Source organism: Rhinopithecus roxellana, chromosome 19 (assembly GCF_007565055.1).
Source record: "Rhinopithecus roxellana isolate Shanxi Qingling chromosome 19, ASM756505v1, whole genome shotgun sequence".
Lineage (NCBI taxonomy): Eukaryota > Metazoa > Chordata > Mammalia > Primates > Cercopithecidae > Rhinopithecus > Rhinopithecus roxellana.
Genome location: NC_044567.1, coordinates 24,649,444 through 24,667,915, shown reverse-complemented (window position 1 = coordinate 24,667,915; position 18,472 = coordinate 24,649,444). Strand labels below are relative to the sequence as shown.

The 18,472-nt window shown below is 40.8% G+C and overlaps 1 protein-coding gene across 1 annotated transcript in view; it reads left to right on the top strand.

Moving 5' to 3' along the window:
* Window positions 1-18,472, top strand: part of VMP1 (vacuole membrane protein 1) — a 141,966-nt gene that overhangs the window by 758 nt on the left and 122,736 nt on the right. The gene's annotated exons all lie outside the window — the stretch shown is intronic.

Below are 18,472 nucleotides of genomic sequence, written 5' to 3'. Positions count from 1 at the left end.
TATTTGCAGTAAAACGTGAAGGTCGACTTAATCTCTAAAATTCCAGAAACCATATGTGGCCCTGTGTCACACTGCTAAATTACTAATGACCTCCAGAAGATTTTACACAATCATCTTTTATGTACCTGCAACTCCATGTAAAAATCTAATACACATAGACTGGCCACTGTTGACGTATTTTGGCAGCATCGCTCCTTATCCTAATGTTAACGTCTTTCATTTCTACTTTGGGGCTTGTCAGAGATTTTTGTGGACAGATTGCATTGATCATTTGAAGAAGCTTGTACAAGTGTTTCTAGTGTTGTCATGACAGAGAATTTAATATTCTAATTGCTGCTACCTACTAATTGTATCGTCATTAGTTCTGATATTAGTTGTGTGTTCTTAGCATAGATGATGAAAGGAAGAAACTTATTTACTAGGCATCATTGTATGCATTGTAGCTTATGCTTTTTACTGTGGAAGAGGGATGGTGGTACCGAGACAAATGTGACTGATTTGTATAGGTATGAAGTGACTCTCTCAAGTAGAAATTTTTTATTTTACTACTTTGCCTACATTATCTTAAGGCACTGAAGGTTGCTTTTTTCTTTTGAGGGATATATCCTACTTGATTACAATTGATTAATATAGTTTAATTTCTGTGAGTCACATTCCAGAAGAAAATATACATAGAACCATGTTTTGATGCCTTTTACCAGTTTACCTATAACTAGTTTAATCAGTTTGTCAGTTTACATATTTTTCTTATTTTGAGTTTGAAAATTTGTTCACTCTTGGCTTTGAAACAAGGTGACAAAATTTGAGATATGGAATTATGATAGATGTATCATTAGTTTAACATTCGGTAAATTTGCTTCTTGATTATATAACTGCCAAATCTGATCTTATATGCTTTATGTTCAATTGAAGGAGTGATTATCCAGTTTTTCTCCCTTTTCCAACTTCTTGCTTTTGGCTTGAATCACCACTTTTTAGGATTTTGGTGACTGTTAAACTTTAAATCAGAAGATCTGGATTGAAGTCTGGGCTCCAACACTTGTTAATGGCTGATAGGTTACCTAACATTCTGAGCTGGTCTAGATTGTGTTGATGAAAATTCTGCTCACTTTCTTTCATACAACTGTCACAAAGATTAAATGAGATAGTAAACATGAAATTATTATATAAATGAAAATATGTTATCACTTCACTCTTAGAACTGGAGATATGTCGGTGTAGAATACTGTTTCTTTGCATCATTATCTGAAAATATTATCACATACTTTTCTAAGATGATCTTTGAACACAGTAAAGTTAGCAAAGAATAGTTTGATACTATGATCCATTGAATTAGTCACCATGGTTAATAAATAGGTGCCTGGAAAATGAATATAGTTTTGCATTTGGGAGTTTAAATCTGATCCTTTTTGGTTGCCATGTATTGTCACTTGAGAATTTCCAAGTGCAGAAAATGCTGAAGTTTTTTGCTTATGTATAGTTAACTAAAGAGTAGAAGTAGTCATATCTTACTTACGTTAAATAAGAAACATTATTATTTGGGCGGGCGCGGTGGCTCAGACTTGTAATCCCAGCACTTTGGGAGGCCGAGGCGGGCGGATCACGAGGTCAGGGGATGGAGACACTACTGGCTAATACGGTAAAACCCCCGCTCTACTAAAAATACAAACAATTAGCTGGGCATGGTGGCAGGCGCCTGTAATCCCAGCTACTCGGGAGGCTGAGCCTGGAGAATGGCGTGAACCCAGGAGGCGGAGCTTGAGCTTGCAGTGTGCGGAGATTGCTCCACTGCACTCCAGCCTGGGAGACAGCCAGACTCCGTCTCAAAAAAAAAAAAGAGGCCGGGCGCGGTGGCTCAAGCCTGTAATCCCAGCACTTTGGGAGGCCGAGACGGGTGGATCACGAGGTCAGGAGATCGAGACCATCCTGGCTAACACGGTGAAACCCCGTCTCTACTAAAAAATACAAAAAACTAGCCGGGCGAGGTGGCGGGCGCCTGTAGTCCCAGCTACTCGGGAGGCTGAGGCAGGAGAATGGTGTAAACCCGGGAGGCGGAGCTTGCAGTGAGCTGAGATCTGGCCACTGCACTCCAGCCTGGGCGACAGAGCGAGACTCCGTCTCAAAAAAAAAAAAAAAAAAAGAAAAGAAACCTTATTATTTCGCTGAAACCAGTATTTAGAATTGGAATCTCTGTGAATGTATAAGTAGATTCCTGTTTAACAGAGGAGAAAATTAAGGCTCAGAAACAATCAGTAATTAGTAATTGGCTTGCTTGAGGTCATCTGGCTTAGGTAGTGCTAAAACCTGAACTGTAAGGTCTGAAGTGGTCTTTCTGTTCTAACAGGGTTGTATCCAGGCATCTCATTATGTTTGGTAATATTTCCTGGTTCACATGAAAATAATTACTCTTAGGTATTAAAGGGATCTATCCACATATACACATAAATATACACATAGACACTTAAACCTTATTTACAGACTTTTTTCCCTCTTTAGCTAGTTTAGTCTTATAAATTGTAGCATAACAAAAACTGTGCTTGGCTAGATTTTAAGTGTAATAGATAAGGAAAGAAAATCAGTTATATTCTTCAGAATAGTTTGTCCGAGTTCATGCTTCATGACTGTCATGTGTTGAGTTATCTTCTTTCTGGCAAGTGGAAATGACAGAGGAGCCTTGTAACATGTGTCTGCCGTGAATGTTGTTGCTAAAGAGTAGGAGAGAACCGGTCAGGCGCCGTGGCCCGCGCCTGTAATCCCAGCACTTTGAGAGGCCCAGACGGGGAGATCCCCTGAGATGGAGTTTGAGACCAGCCTGTCTAACATGGTGAAACCCGGTGTCTGCAAAAAAAAAAAAAAAAAAAAAAAAAAAAAAAAATATCTGGGTGTGGTGGCAGACGCCTATAATCCCAGCTACTCAGGAGGCTGAGGCACAAGAATCGCTTGAACCCAAGAGGCGGAGGTTGCAGTGAGCCGAGATCGCACCACTGCACTCCAGCCTGGACAACAGAGACTCCGTCTCAGGAAAAAAAAAAAAAGGAAAAGCAGTAGGAGAGAACTGTATTATTTGCTCGTACTAAAAAACAAACAAACAAACAAACAAAAACCAAACCCTCCGCAAGCTGTTTGTAATTTTAATATTTTGTTATGTTAATTATCTATTATATATAGAGCCATTTCTCTAGTTATTTAATTCTGGGTAAATAGTCATTGTAGAAGAGTTTATTCTTTGCATTGTTGGGTACTCTTTTTTTTTTGGTTCTATTGATTTCACAAACTTTTCAGTCTCTTTATTCTTTCTTGAAGATGATGGTGCTAGGTGCTACTGTCATTCCTGTTTTTGTCCAAGTGCCCTTGGTTTGTCTCCCATTTTGGTGTGGAAATGAACTCTAGATTAGAGAATCCTAATAAACAGGACAAATTGAAGTGATAACTTTGTTGTGGTTTTGTAAATTGTTAATCTGCTTTCACAAAGCCTTGCAAATATTTTGGGGAGTAGTAAATTGTTAAGAGCATATTGCCTCAAGGAATTCCTGATTTTGTATGGGAAAGCAGCTTTGGATAGAGTTTGCTGAACTGAAGTTAGGTATTATGTAGACTCCTATATAAAGCTCATTTTAAAATATGCTCCTTGGTTTGCAGAATCAAGGAAATTTGAATAGGAGATAATTTTCTGTGTCAGATAAAAGGTGGTACTTAAAGATTAAGGCATATTTAAATTAAGCAAGGGCAATCCATTGAGTAATTATAACACAGCTAATATACCTATAATTGCTCAAGAGTTTGTTCGTATTCTTGACTACTTAATATTTTCAGTAGTTCATGGGAGTATTTTCTCTTGTCCTTGAGTTTTTTGATGATGACTTTGTTCTTTATAGATTATCTGGAAGGACTGGGCAGGTAGTGTTAAAAGCCAGGGCTATAAAGCTAGACTTTTTCAAATTCCAACTCTATTACTATGCAACCCTTGGATTAGTTACTTCTTACTTCTTGCTATCTCAGTTTCCTCCTAGACGATGAAGTCAATACCTTTCTTGTTAGGATTAAATGAATAAGTTTAAATAAAGCATTTAGAACAGTGTCTGTAGTATATAGTTAACCATGATTGTGATCATTATCATCATGTGGCCCCCTAAGCTGTTGCCAAGAACTCTTTCCCGGCCCTCTTTTAAAAGCGTAGCTTTATGTTGCTGCTTATTTGTTATTTGCTCATTATTAATGAAGTTCCAGTAAATAAATATCTGAGTATACACTTCATTTTGTGTATATTTTACAACATATGTGAGATTCTTAACCAAATGAGGCATTCTTTTGGGCCATTCTGTTAACCTTTTGGTATTAACAGACTACATTATCTGTGTAAGCCATAACACAGAATTTGGCAATTGAAACTTTTGATGTTTAATAATGTCTTTTAGCACTTTCTTGGAATGGAAAAATCATTTTCCAGTGACATCTATTGCCTTATCTGTTCATTATCCAGTCAGTAAACAAACATCTTGTGTCCCAGGCTTTACACCAGGTTCTGGGGAAAACAATGGGAAATAAGAATTGTTAGGAAGGCAGCAGATGAGGGTCTAAGAGAGAGTTAACAATGTGGATATATGCTTCTTTGAGGCTGGAGCATAACAGACTTGGAATACATTGACATGAGATGATATGGGAAATATATACAGGGTCCAGGTCATGTAGAATTTTGCAGGCCAAGGGAATGAGTTTGAATTTCATTTTGAGTGCAGTAGGAAATCATTCTGCAATTTTAAGTAGAGGAGTAATAGGATTTATAAAAAGTTCGTTGTTGCTCATGTGTGAACGATGAATTGAAGTGGGCAAGAATAGAAATGGAGAGAGAAGTTGAGAGTCCACTGCAGTAGTCCAAATAGAAGACGAAGATGGTCTGGACTAGAAGGGTAGCAAAGAAGATGGACAGTAGTGTGTGGATACCAGATATATTTGGTATAGGACTTGGTCTTGGATTAGATGAGTGGTAAGGAAAAGGGAAGAGTCGGGGATGACTAAGCTTCTGGATTTAGTGACTGGGTGGGTGGTTGTGCCAGGTACTGGGAGAAGGGAGATTTGGAGAAGACCAGGTTTGTTTGTTACAAGAAGGTGAGTAGGTGTAGGGAGAAAAGGACATGTTAATTTTGAGACACTTAAGAATCATCCAAGTCGTGCACATTTACATATATAAATCTAGAGGTCAAAACCAGAAATACAAATATGGGATAGTATTTTAAACCATGGACCAGATGAGTCACTTGGGGAGATAGGAAGAGGAGAGGGCTGAGGTCAGGTAAAAGAAAGATCTGGCCTGGGTGCAGTGGCTCACACCTGTAATCCCAGAACTTTGGGAGGCTGAGTTGGGTGGATCGCTTGAGTCCAGGAGTTCGAGACCAGCCTGTACAACATGGCAAAACCCCGTTTCTATTTTTTTTTAATTAGAAAAAAATTGATGTCTTTTAGCACTTTCTTGGAAAATCATTTTCCAGTGACATCTATTGCCTTATCTGTTCATTATCCAGTCAGTGAACAAACATCTTGTGTTCCAGGCCTTACACCAGGTTCTGGGGAAAACAATGGGAAATAAAAATTGTTAGGAAGGCAGCAGATGAGGGTCTAAGAGAGAGTTAATTAAAAAAAAAAAAAAGATCTGGCAAAGGAGACTGAGAAGGTGTCTTATGGCCAGGCACTGTGCCCTGATTACAGTGTTGTGAGCCACCTATAATCCCAACACTTTGAGAGGCCAAGGTGCACAGATCACTTGACGTCAAGAGTTCAAGACCAGCCTGGCCAACATGGTGAAACCGCATCTCTACTAAAAATACAAAAATTAGCTGGGCATGGTGGTGGGCACCTGTAATCCCTACTGCTAGGGAGGCTGAGGCAGAATAATTGCTTGACCCCGGGAGGCAGAGGTTGCAATGAGCCAAGATCATGCTGCTGCACTCCAACCTGGGCGACTGAGCGAGACTCTGTCTCACAAGGAAAAAAAAAAAAGAGAAGGTGTCTTAGTCCATTTTCTGTTGCTTATACCAGAATACCTGAAACTGGGTAATTTATAAAGAAAAGGAATTTAATTTTTATTGTTGTGGAAGCTGAAAAGTTCAAGATCAGATGGCCACATTGGGTAAGGGCCTTCTTGCTGGTGGGACTGCAGAGTTGCCGAGAATATCACATGGAGGCGGAGGTGAGTGTGCAAGCTCAGTTCTCTTTTTCTCTGCTTATAAAGCAACCAGTCCTATCCCCATGATAACCCATTAATCCATTAATTTATGAATGGATTAATTCATTCATGAAGGCTGAGCCTCCATGACCCAATCACCTCTTAAAGGCCCTGCCTCTCTAGACTGCCACATTAGGGGTTAAATTTTATTTTTTTATTTTTATTTTTTTTGAGACGGAGTATTGCTCTGTCGCCCAGGCTGGAGTGCAGTGGCCGGATCTCAGCTCACTGCAAGCTCCGCCTACCAGGTTCACGCCATTCTCCTGCCTCAGCCTCCCGAGTAGCTGGGACTACAGGTGCCTGCCACCATGCCTGGCTAGTTTTTTTTTTTGTATTTTTTAGTAGAGACAGGGTTTCACCGTGTTAGCCAGGATGGTCTCGATCTCCTGACCTCATGATCCACCTGTCTCGGCCTCCCAAAGTGCTGGGATTACAGGCTTGAGCCACTGCGCCCGGCCAGGGGTTAAATTTTAACATGAGTTTTGGAGGGGACACATACTCAAACCATAACAGGAGTCTTTGAAAAAAGAAAGGTCAGATACACAAAACTAATAAAAATGGTTACATCTAGCAGGGAGAGTGGGGAGCAAGGTTTTTCACTTTTTTAACATGTATATATGTAATTATTTTAAAGCACATGAAAGTTGTTCTTGGGTTTTTTTGGGGGGGGTGGGAGCGGTGCGGGGAGAGGGGTTTGAGCCAGGATCTCTGTCACCCAGGCTAGATTGTTAGATTGCAGTGGCACGATCACGGCTCTCTGCAGCCTTGACCTCCTAGGCTCAAGCAGTCCTCCCACCTCAGCCTCCTGAGTATCTGGGACCACAGATACCATGAGGTGCATGCCACCACACAGGAGTAATTTTTAAAATTTTTTGGTAGGGATGGGGGTCTTGTTATGTTGCCCAGGCTGGTCTTGAACTCTGGGACTCAGGTGATCCTCTCACCTGGCATCCCGATGTGCCAGGATTACAAGCAGGAACCACTGTGCCCAGCCTATTTCTGTATTCTCTGTTCTTTTCCATTGGCTTCTAACTGTCCTTTTACCAATACCATACTGTCATGATTACTGTAGATTTATAGTAATTGTTGACATCAGTTAGTGCAAGTCCTTTAACTTTGTTCTTTATCCCAATTGTGTTCACTACTTTAAGTTTTTGCATTTCTGTAAAAATTTGAATTGCTCTTTTTATAAAACTTGCTTGAATTTGATTGATCTTTATTAAGGCTATACATCATTTTGGGGGATGTATTAGTGTGTTTTCACAGTGCTATGAAGATACTACTTGAGACTGGGTACTTTGTAAAGGAGAGAGGTTTAATTGACTCACAGTTCTATATGGCTGAGAAGGCCTCAGGAAACTTACAATCATGGTGGAAGGGGAAACAGTAACCTTCTTCACAAGGCAGCAGAAGAGAGAAGAGTGTGAAGGAGGAACTGTCAAACGCATAACCATCAGATCTCATGAGAACTCACTCACTGTCATGAGAACAGCATGGGGGAAACCGCCCCCATGATCCAATCACCTCCCTCCCTCCACATGCGGGGATTACAGGACCCTCCCTGGGCACATCGGTATTACAATTTAGGCGGGGACACGGAGCCAAACCATATCGGGGAAATTGGCATAGTAACAATATTGAGTCTTCCAAACAATCAACAAAACATCCTAATCATTTATTTAGGCTCTGTATAATTTATTCTTTCTTTATTTCTTTTAAGATTTTGCTTATATTTTGTTAAATTTGTCTCTAAATATTTTATATTTTCAGATGTTACTGAACCTGAAATTTCAAAAAATTATTCCCAGTATATAATAGTCCAGTTTTTATTCCAAGTATGTAGCAGAAAGTATTCGTTGTGATCTTTTATCCTGTGACCTTGCTAAATTCACTTTTTTCTAGTAGTTCTGAGCATTTAAAAATTTTCTTTTATTTTGACCTATGTTATTTAGGACCGTGTGCATTAACTTCTAACTACCTAGAAATTTTTTATTTCTTTTTTTGTGTGTGTGTACTAAAGATTGACATAATTTCTGGCTTGTCATTTATAATGCCCATTCTTAGCAATTTTTTTAGACTTGTTTCTTAGCTTAATCATAAGTGTGGCTCATGAAAAAGTTCCGTATTCCTACAGTGGTGTTGCTTTAGAAGAGAAAGAATAGAGGATATAAATGTCAGAGCAGATGTTCACCCAGGCTTTTCCAAGTCCAAATTCGGTAGTTCTTCTACTTTACTGTACACGACAGTCCAGTGAGAGTATTTTCACCCCAGTTACACAAGTGTAAATGTCCCAGGTATTTAAGGACAGTAAAGTAGGGAGTTTCATAGATATTATCTGAGTTTCATAGATAGTCAGTTTAAGTGTTAACTGATTTGTTAAGAACATTCATCCCTAAGAATCAATAGGGATGAGTGTTCTGTTAATTCTAGTAATGGGAAACATTTGAAAATACTAGGACAAGCTAAACTTGTTTTTTTAATCTTGTGTGCATATGTGTGTGACTCTGGAATTCCTCAGTGACCACTGAAAATCTTCTCACTGGACTGTTTTGTATAGTAGAAGAACTATGGAATTTGGACTTGGACAAGCGAGATTGAACTCCTGCTTTGACATTTATATGCTGCCGACTTGCTATTTGGGGCCCTTGGAGCACTCAGTTTCTCATTTGTAAAAAAACAAGGATAAAAATAACTGTCCCTTACAGACGGCTGTTAGCATTATGTTTGTTAACTATTTTTAAACTATAAATCGCTATACATAAGTAGTTATTATTACATACATCCAAAACTTTACTCTTGTGCTAGTTGGAATTTTTTTTACAATTAGAAAGGAAATTATGGCACTCATTGACTCCATGTGTCTAATAATTGAATGAGGAAAAAGAGAATCAGGCATGTGAAGTGACAATGCCAAGGTCTCACAGTTAGCCAAATTTCCCAACTCTAGTCTGGTATTCCTTCATTATCTTAATTCTTGACCTTACTGTTAGTCCACCATCTTTTTGATGAAAATGTTTTGCTAAGATTGCATTGGTAATGAAGAACTGCATGAACATTTAGAAGTAGATTAAGAAAAAATGAGAAGCCGGGTGCGGTGGCTCCAGCCTGTAATCCCAGCACTTTGGGAGGCCGAGACGGGCGGATCATGAGGTCAGGAGATCGAGACCATCCTGGCTAATACGGTGAAACCCTGTCTCTATTAAAAAATACAAAAAACTAGCCGGGCAAGGTGGCGGGCGCCTGTAGTCCCAGCTACTCAGGAGGCTGAGGCAGGAGAATGGCATAAACCCCGGGGACGGAGCTTGCAGTGAGCTGAGATCTGGCCACTGCACTCCAGCCTGGGCGACAGAGCGAGAGACTCCGTCTCAAAAAAAAAAAAAAAAAAATGAGAAATGGGATTTTTCTTTTTCTAATCTATTTATTTATTTATTTATTTATTTTTGAGACAGACTCTTGCTCTGTCACCTAGAGGGGAGCACAGTGGCGCCAGCTGCGCTTACTGCAACCTCCACCTCCCAGGCTCAAGTGATTCTTGTGCTTCAGCCTCCCAAGAAGCAGGGACTACAGGCCTGTACCACCACTACCGGCTAACTTTTGTATTTTTAGTATGGACAGGGTTCCACAATGTTGGCCAGTCTGGTCTCGAACTCCTGGCCTCAAATGATCCTCCTACCTCCCACCTCTGGCACAGTGGCTCATGCCTGTAATCCCAACACTTTGGGAGGCCAAGGCAGGCAGATCACCTGAGGTTAGGCATTTGATAACAGCCTGGCCAACATGGAGAAACCCTGTCTCTACTAAAAATACAAAAATTAGCTGGGCATGGTGGTGCATGCCTGTAATCCCAGCTACTCCGGAGGCTGAAACAGGAGAATTACTTGAACCTGGGAGGTGGAGGTTGTGGTAAGCCGAGATGGCACCACTGCACTCCAGCCTGGGTGACAGAGCAGAGCGAGACTTTGTTTTTAAAAGGAAAAAAAAAAAAAATTAGACCCAGGACAGTTTCTAGTTTTTCAGCAATTAGAAACCTGTGATGAGTTGAGTGTATTTTATACATCACTAGATTTAAGTTGAGGAACTTTTTACTCCAGAAATATGTACCCTCATAACCTGCTGATCCATTATTGGGAGATTTATGGAGATTCTGAATGCATTTAAATTTTATCCTAATTTGGCATTTTAATTTGTCTAATTCCCCAAGACTGACTGACTTCCTTCTTTGCTTCCCTCCCTCCCTCACTTCCTCCCTCCCTCCTTTCTTTTCTTTTCTTTTCTTTTCTTTTCTTTTCTGTTTTCTTTTCTTTTCTTTTCTTTTAACATGGTCTTACTCTATCGCCCAGGTTGAGGTGCAGTGCCACAATCATAGCTCACTGCAACCTCAAACTTCTGGACTCAGGCAGTCCTCTGGCCTCAGCCTCCCAAGTACCTGGGACTATACGCACATACCACCACACCTGGCTAATTGTTTTTTTGTTTTGTTTTGTTTTGTTTTTCTTTTAAGAGATGGGGTCTCACTATGTTTCCCAGGCTGGTCTGGACCTCCTGGCCTCAAATGATCTTCCTTTGTTGGCCTCCCAAAACGATAGGATTATTACAGGTGTGAGCCATCATGCCCAGCCCTCCCCAAGACCTTAGAAAGTTGAAAAAGATTCGGCCGGGCGCGGTGGCTCAAGCCTGTAATCCCAGCACTTTGGGAGGCCGAGACGGGCGGATCACGAGGTCAGGAGATCGAGACCATCCTGGCTAACATGGTGAAACCCCGTCTCTACTAAAAAATACAAAAAACTAGCCGGGCGAGGTGGCGAGCGCCTGTAGTCCCAGCTACCTGGGAGGCTGAGGCAGGAGAATGGCGTAACCCGGGAGGCGGAGCTTGCAGTGAGCTGAGATCCGGCCACTGCACTCCAGCCCGGGCGACAGAGCGAGACTCCGTCTCAAAAAAAAAAAAAAAAAAAAAAAAGAAAAAGATTCAATAAATTTTTTTCACATATTCCCATTCACATCATTATGAATTTTCAGAGTACATGTTGTTTAACTGGAGCACCCACATGGTAGATACTGTTATCTGATTCAGAGTGTCAGATGATCTGATAGTTATTCTGATATTGTGCGTTCTATTTGAATTATCTTTGGCTTTATACCCCTGCACAAGTGGAAAACTGTATCAAAGCCTCATTTGTCGAGATATATTACTCAGATTATTTTGTTTCCAAAAGTAAGTCACAGTTCCTTAATCTTAACAGTTTTAGGGAAATCTACAGCTATTTTGGAGTAGTCTAATCCAATTAAGAAAAGATACTTCTGGAGGTTGAGGCCAGAGCATCGCTTGAGCCCGAGTTCCAGCCTGTGGTGACCTGTGACTGTGCTACTGCACTCTAGCCTGGGTGACAGAGGAAGACCCTGTCACAAAACAAACAAACAACAAAAAATATAGATACTTCTGAAAGCAAGAAAGGTTGCTGAGAAGCATAATACTTATTGGCTGTCTTTGTGTGCCTTGTATGAAGAACAATGTGTTTTATTGAGCACACTGACATAATTTTTTATTTGAGAAAGTAAAATTCATCTGGATAGATGATTTTTTTTAAAGGAAGTATGTTCGTTTTATTTTGGAATTATGTTGCTAAGAAAATGAAAATCAATGGTTCTGTTACCCTCACTTTCTTTTCCTTTTCTACCTTGTTAACTTTTCCAATAACTCTTATATTACTCAGGGAGATGCTTTTATCATGTTATCCATAAATGGTTTTTGTTTTCCTTGGGGGGGACTCTCAGTAATTTATTTGCACATTGTTTTTGTATTACAAGTGTGGCTAATGTTTAAAATGAATGGAGTATTATAGTCTTAGCACTGGATATACAGTCTACAAAGAACCTTTGTGAGCGGATTTTTGCAGTGTTTTCTAAGCACTTCTGCAGGAAACAAAAAAAACCCCACATTTAATGTTAACTCTGTTTTAAATGCTTCAGCTTCAGTTAAGGTCTGTTATACTCTTTTAATACGTTTCTTGTATCTATGTAAGTGTTCAAAATGAAAATTATTTGATGTTTGTGTTATGCTTCTGCCCAGTTTCTGCCTTCTCAACCCCATCCACAGACCTGTAAGATTTGTTTCAGCAACCTCATTCTTACAAACAAAACTAAATTACAAACGTGCACTCGGTACAAAGTAGATGCCACTGAAGGTCAAGAATATGTGTTAGATTTCTGTTTGAGGACATTTCAACATTTTAAACAGACTAGGAATACTTGGATTTACTCCTACATCTAGGAATCTCACTGACATTCTATCATCACAGATTTTAAAAATTAGTGCTATTTGATTGAATTTTGAAAAGTGGCTCTCCTTAAAAATGATTATTTCGGCCGGGCGCGGCGGCTCAAGCCTGTAATCCCAGCACTTTGGGAGGCCGAGACGGGCGGATCACGAGGTCAGGAGATGGAGTCCATCCTGGCTAACACGGTGAAACCCCGTCTCTACTAAAAAATACAAAAAACTAGCCGGGCGAGGTGGCGGGCGCCTGTAGTCCCAGCTACGTGGGAGGCTGAGGCAAGAGAATGGCGTGAACCCAGGAGGTGGAGCTTGCAGTAAGCTGAGATCCGGCCACTGCACTCCAGCCTGGGCGGCAGAGCGAGACTCCGTCTCAAAAAAAAAAAAAAATGATTATTTCATCTTACTTTAGCTATGTGGATAGACTAGAACCCTTTTACCTCATAATAATTTTTGACGGATTATCCTTGTAGTACATTTCAAGATGTTTAGATTGATGAAGAATAATTCATTTTTGTTATACAACACAAGCTAAGATTGTTCTAAATCGGTGGCTACTTCTGTTATGTAGTCTGTGGAAACCAGTTACATAGGCTTTTCTATAGCATACTAATATGGAAAGGAAGTACCTGTAAGTGAATACTCAGGGCAGCATTTACCATGATTTTTTTGGAAAAATTGTGACATTCAAGAAGCATGGAGATTAATGGGTATGATACTCCATTAAAAATATTAAAGACCATGGAGAAACTAATATTAAGTGACTGCTATGTGCCAGTCACTGTGTAGTGTACTTATATATAATTTATCTTGGCTGGGCGTGGTGGCTCACACCTGTAATCCCAGCACTTTGGGAAGCTGAGGCGGGTGGATCACCTGAGAGGTCAGGAGTTCCAGACCAGCCTGACCAACATGGTGAAACCCCATCTCTACTAAATACAAAAAATTAGCCGGGCGTGGTGGCAGACGTCTGTAATCCCAGCTACTTGGGAGGCTGAGACAGGAGAATCACTTGAATCTGGGAAGCAGAGGTTGCAGTGAGCCGAAATTGTGCCATTGCACTCAAGCCTGGGCAACAAGAGTGAAACTCCGTCTCAAAAAGAAAATTATCTTAAAGTAGAGAAACTAACTTGTTGAGAATCCCAAAGCAAAACAAAAACATTTAAGGGTGACATAAAAATAGGGATGGGGGCTGGGCACAGTGGCTCACACCTGTAATCCCAGCACTTTGGGAGGCCAAGGTGGGTAGATCACCTAAGGTCAAGAGTTTGAGACCCGCCTGGCCAACATGGTGAAACCCTGTCTCTACTAAAAATACAAAAAGTAACTGGGTGTGGTGGCACACACCTGTAATTCCAGCTACTCGGGAGGCTGAGGCAGGAGAATCGCTTGAACTCAGGAGGCGGAGGTTGCAGTGAGCCATGATCGCGCCATTGCACTCCAGCCTGGGCAACGAGCAAAACTCCATCTCAAAAAAGAAAAATAAGGATGGAGATATTTTACAAATATGCACAAATGCAAATTATTTAACCTAAAATCATATAACTAGTAAGTCAGGACATATTGGCAGCTTTAAGCCACCAAGTTTTCCTTTTTCCCTATAAAATGGGTCATGATGAAGATGATAATAAGTAAGATTAACAGGGTATGTTGATGCTAGATTAGTCACTGTTGCAGTTTGAAGACACATGCAGTAAAATACATCAGGTTTTTCTGGATAAAAGGTAGTCTAGCTAGACAAGATGGCTGTCACCTGTAATCCTAGCACTTTGGGAGGCCAAGACAGGAGGATCACTTGGTACCCAGAAGATCACTCTGGGTAACATAGTGAGACTCTGTCTCTACAAAAAACAAAACAAACAAAACTATTCTGCAATCTGGATACCCTTATTTATACTAATCATCATTGTATTGCTCTGCTAGGGTTGTCATGACAGAATACCACAGATCGGATGGTTTAAACAACAGAAATTGTTTTTCTCCCAGTTTTGTAGGCTGCAAGTCCAAGATCAAGGTGCCAGCAGGGTTTATTTCTGGTGAGGACTCTTCCCAGCTTACAGACAGCCACCTTCTCTCTATGTCCTTACATAGTCTTTCCTCTGTGTCCAGGTAGAAGAGAAAACTGTCTGGTACTTCTTCCAATAAGGACGTGAGTCCTTATTAGGGTACCACCCTTATTACCTCATTTAACCTTGGTTAGCTTCTTAAAGGCAGTATCTCCAAATTATAGTCACATGAGTATTAGGACTTCGCCATATGAATTTGAGGGGGCACAATTCAGCCCATTACAAGCATATACTCTCCTTATAGCCAGTTGGCATGAGAAGTCAGATTATACACAAAATACTATTTGGGAGCATGAATTCAAAGATGGATGGTGAGATGATCAAAGGCCTTGATAATCATGCTGTGTGCCCCAATAGATACGAGATTTATAGGCTAACTTCTGCTGCACTGTGCTGGAGATAGAGTTACCATTTTGTTTTGTTTAACTTCTCTTTTATCATAAAACCAGTCCCCTTAAATTATTTTTTTCAGGCAGTTTAGTTAATAATTTTATGGTTATGAATCCAGCCTAGTAATGCCCACCAGTGTAACATAAAAAACCTACAGCAACCTGTACTCCCATTTTGATTAAATTTGAGTCTTAGGCCAGGCACAGTGGCTTATGCCTGTAACCCCAACACTTTGGGAGGCCAAGGCTAGCGGATCGCCTGAGGTCAGGAGTTCAAGACCAGCGTGGCCAACATGGTGAAACCCCGTCTCTACTAAAAAATACAAAAAAATTAGCCGGGCATGGGGGCGCATGCCTGTAATCCCAGCTACTGGGTAGACTGAGGCAGGAGAATGGCTTGAACCTGGAAGGCAGATGTTGCAGTGAGCTCTGATTGCTCCACTGAAGGGGGAGGTTACAGTGAGCTGTGATTGCTCCACTGCACGCCAGCCTGGGTGACAGAGAAAGACTATCTCAAGAAAAAAGATTTGTGTCTTTAACTCCTAAATCACATTTGGGGCCAGCTCATATGTTAGTTACCTCACTTTTCTAGATTGAGCTTGTCCCTTTCAATATTCTCAGAAAAATAATTTTTGATTTAGTTTGGAGGGTGGGGTTGTCTTCCCAATAGGTCAGTGTACTCCTAAGATGACCGTTGTATCTGGGTCCTGCCTCCAGGTTTGCCACTAACTTGTTCTGTGACATTATACAAGTCACTTACCTCTGAGATGTTTATCTGTGAATAAGTAGAATAGGCTTGATACTCTTTAAGGTTCCTTCTGTGATTCTAATTATTCTTACAGCATATTCATAAAGCACTTTCATAAAGCAGTATCGCAACATCATTTTGCCTTTGAAAGAAAGAATTGTCAGTATGTGGAGGGTATTTAAGGCTGAGTGAATAGATGACATCATTAGGGAGAGAGTATAAAGGGAATACAAAAAGGAATCTAGGACCAGGCTTTGAAGAACCCCAGGACGTAGAGCAGGGGGAACCGTCAGAGAAATAGGAAGGAAAATGAAAGTATTTCAAGAAATAGGGAGTGGATACTTGTGTTCAGTGAAGGTAAGAGGTTCAGTAAGATGTGTCCTTTGGATTTGGCAAATGGAGGTAATCAGTAATCTTCACAAAAGCAATTTATTTTTATTTGTCGGGGCAGAAGTCATACCACAATGGATCAGGCAGAAATATAGTGATGAGTAAGTGGAGACTGTATGTAGGCAACTGTTTTGAGAACTGTTTATGAAGGAGGAATGAAAAATGGGAAATACTGAATAATGCTTATTTTCTGGTGAGAATAAAGGGGTAAAGATTGATTACACAGTGAGAACCGAAGGAGTAAAGTCCCTGAGAAGGAGGAAGGGAATGATATATATATTGACATAATGGCCTTTGGTAAGTAGAGGACACTGCCGAGTCATAAAGAGAGAAAGAATGCTGACATGGGTGAAGTGTAAATATTTTAGTAGGCTTAGTAGTAGTGGGATTGGCGAATTCTCTCACTGCTTTTGTTGTTTAAAAAAATGTAACAGGGCTAGACACGGTTCATACCTGTAATCCCAGCACTTTGGGAGGCCAAGGCTGGGGGATCACTTGAGCCCAGGAGTTCAAGACCAGCCTGGGCAACATGAGGAAACCCAGTCTCTACAAAAAAAATACAAAAATTAGCTTGACATGGTGGCATGTTCCTGTAGTTCCAGCTGCTTGGGAGGCTGAAGTGGGAGGATCACTTGAACCCAGGAGGTCGAGGGAGCAGTAAGCCATTATTGCACCACTGCACTGCAGCAAAGGGGACAGAGTGAGACTCTGTCTAAAAAAAAAGTCAGCGTCTGAAAATAAGAAAGGAAAAAGGAGGGTAAAACATTTTAAGAGCAAGAACAAAGAATGAAATATTGTCAAAGTAAAAAAAAAAAAGATTAGCAGGAATCATCAATTTTAGGTTTGAGATTTGGCATCTTAATAACTGGGCTGGGTACAGTGGCTCAAGCCTTTAATCCCAGTACTTTGGGAGGCTGAGATGGGCGGATCACTTGAGCCCAGGAGTTTGAGACCAGCCTGGACAACATGGCGAAACCCCATCTCTATAAAAATTAGCCTGTCATGGTGGTGCACACATGTAGTCCCAGTTACTTAGGAAGCTGAGGCAGGAGGATTGTTTGAACCCGGGAGGCGGAGGTTGCAGTGAACTGAGATCGTGCAATATTGTGCTATTGCACGCCAGCCTGCGAAACAGAGTGAGACTCCGTCTCAAAAATAATAATAGGCGGGGCACCGTGGCTCACGCCTGTAATCCCAGCACTTTGGGAAGCCGAGGTGGGTTGATCACGAGGTCAGGAGTTTAAGACCAGCCTGGCCAACATAGTAAAACCCCATCTTTACTAAAAATATAAAAATTAGCCGGGCATGGTGATGGGTGCTTGTAGTCCCAGCTACTTGGGAGGCTGAGACAGGAGAATCACTTGAACCCAGGAAACAGAGGTTGCAGTGAACTGAGATCATGCCACTGCACTCCAGCCTGGGCAACACAGTGAGACTGTCTCAAAATAATAATGATAATAATAATAATTGGCACATAATGGACCATTGATACATATTTGTTGAATTAAGAATTTGAAGTGGCTGTGTAATTGTGTGATTTTCTTCAGTTATGTTCAGCTGCTTAGACAGATCATAAGAATGCAGAGGATTCTGGAGGCATTGCAGTTTTGCAAAGTTTTACAGTATGTATGATTGGGGGAAGAAGAGGCAAAGTAATTGAGGATGTTTTCAAGGGAATTTTGAAAGGCAAGGAAAAATGTAAAATCCTTTACAAAATGGTTAAAATACAGAAAAGCTTTGAAATTTTTATAAGCTTAACTATTTAGAACACTAGTGGTTCTTGACCGGGCACGGTGGCTCAAGCCTGTAATCCCAGCACTTTGGGAGGCCGAGACGGGCGGATCACGAGGTCAGGAGATCGAGACCATCCTGGCTAACACGGTGAAACCCCGTCTCTACTAAAAAATACAAAAAACTAGCCGGGCGAGGTGGCGGGCGCCTGTAGTCCCAGCTACTCAGGAGGCTGAGGCAGGAGAATGGCGTGAACCCAGGAGGCGGAACTTGCAGTGAGCTGAGATCCCGCCACTGCACTCCAGCCTGGGCGACAGAGCGAGACTCCGTCTGAAAACAAAAAAAAAAAAACACTAGTGGTTCTTTTATTTTGATTGTTTCATACTTGGGATGGTTTTAAATCATCCTAAATGGTCAAAATGCAAAAAAAAAAAAAAAAAAAAAAAAAAAATTAAGCTTAACTGTTTAAACAGTGGCCCTCTTGTTTGGCCTTCCGCTGTATTTCCTTCTTTTGGGAATGACCAAAAGGTTTTGAAAAGTTGTTTTTTAAACTGTGAATTTATTTTGTTCGTGAAGAAATAGACTGATGAAAATAACTTCATTCCCTGGGTTATTTCTTACAAAACAAAATTTCAGACTATTATGTTTTCTAAACAGAAT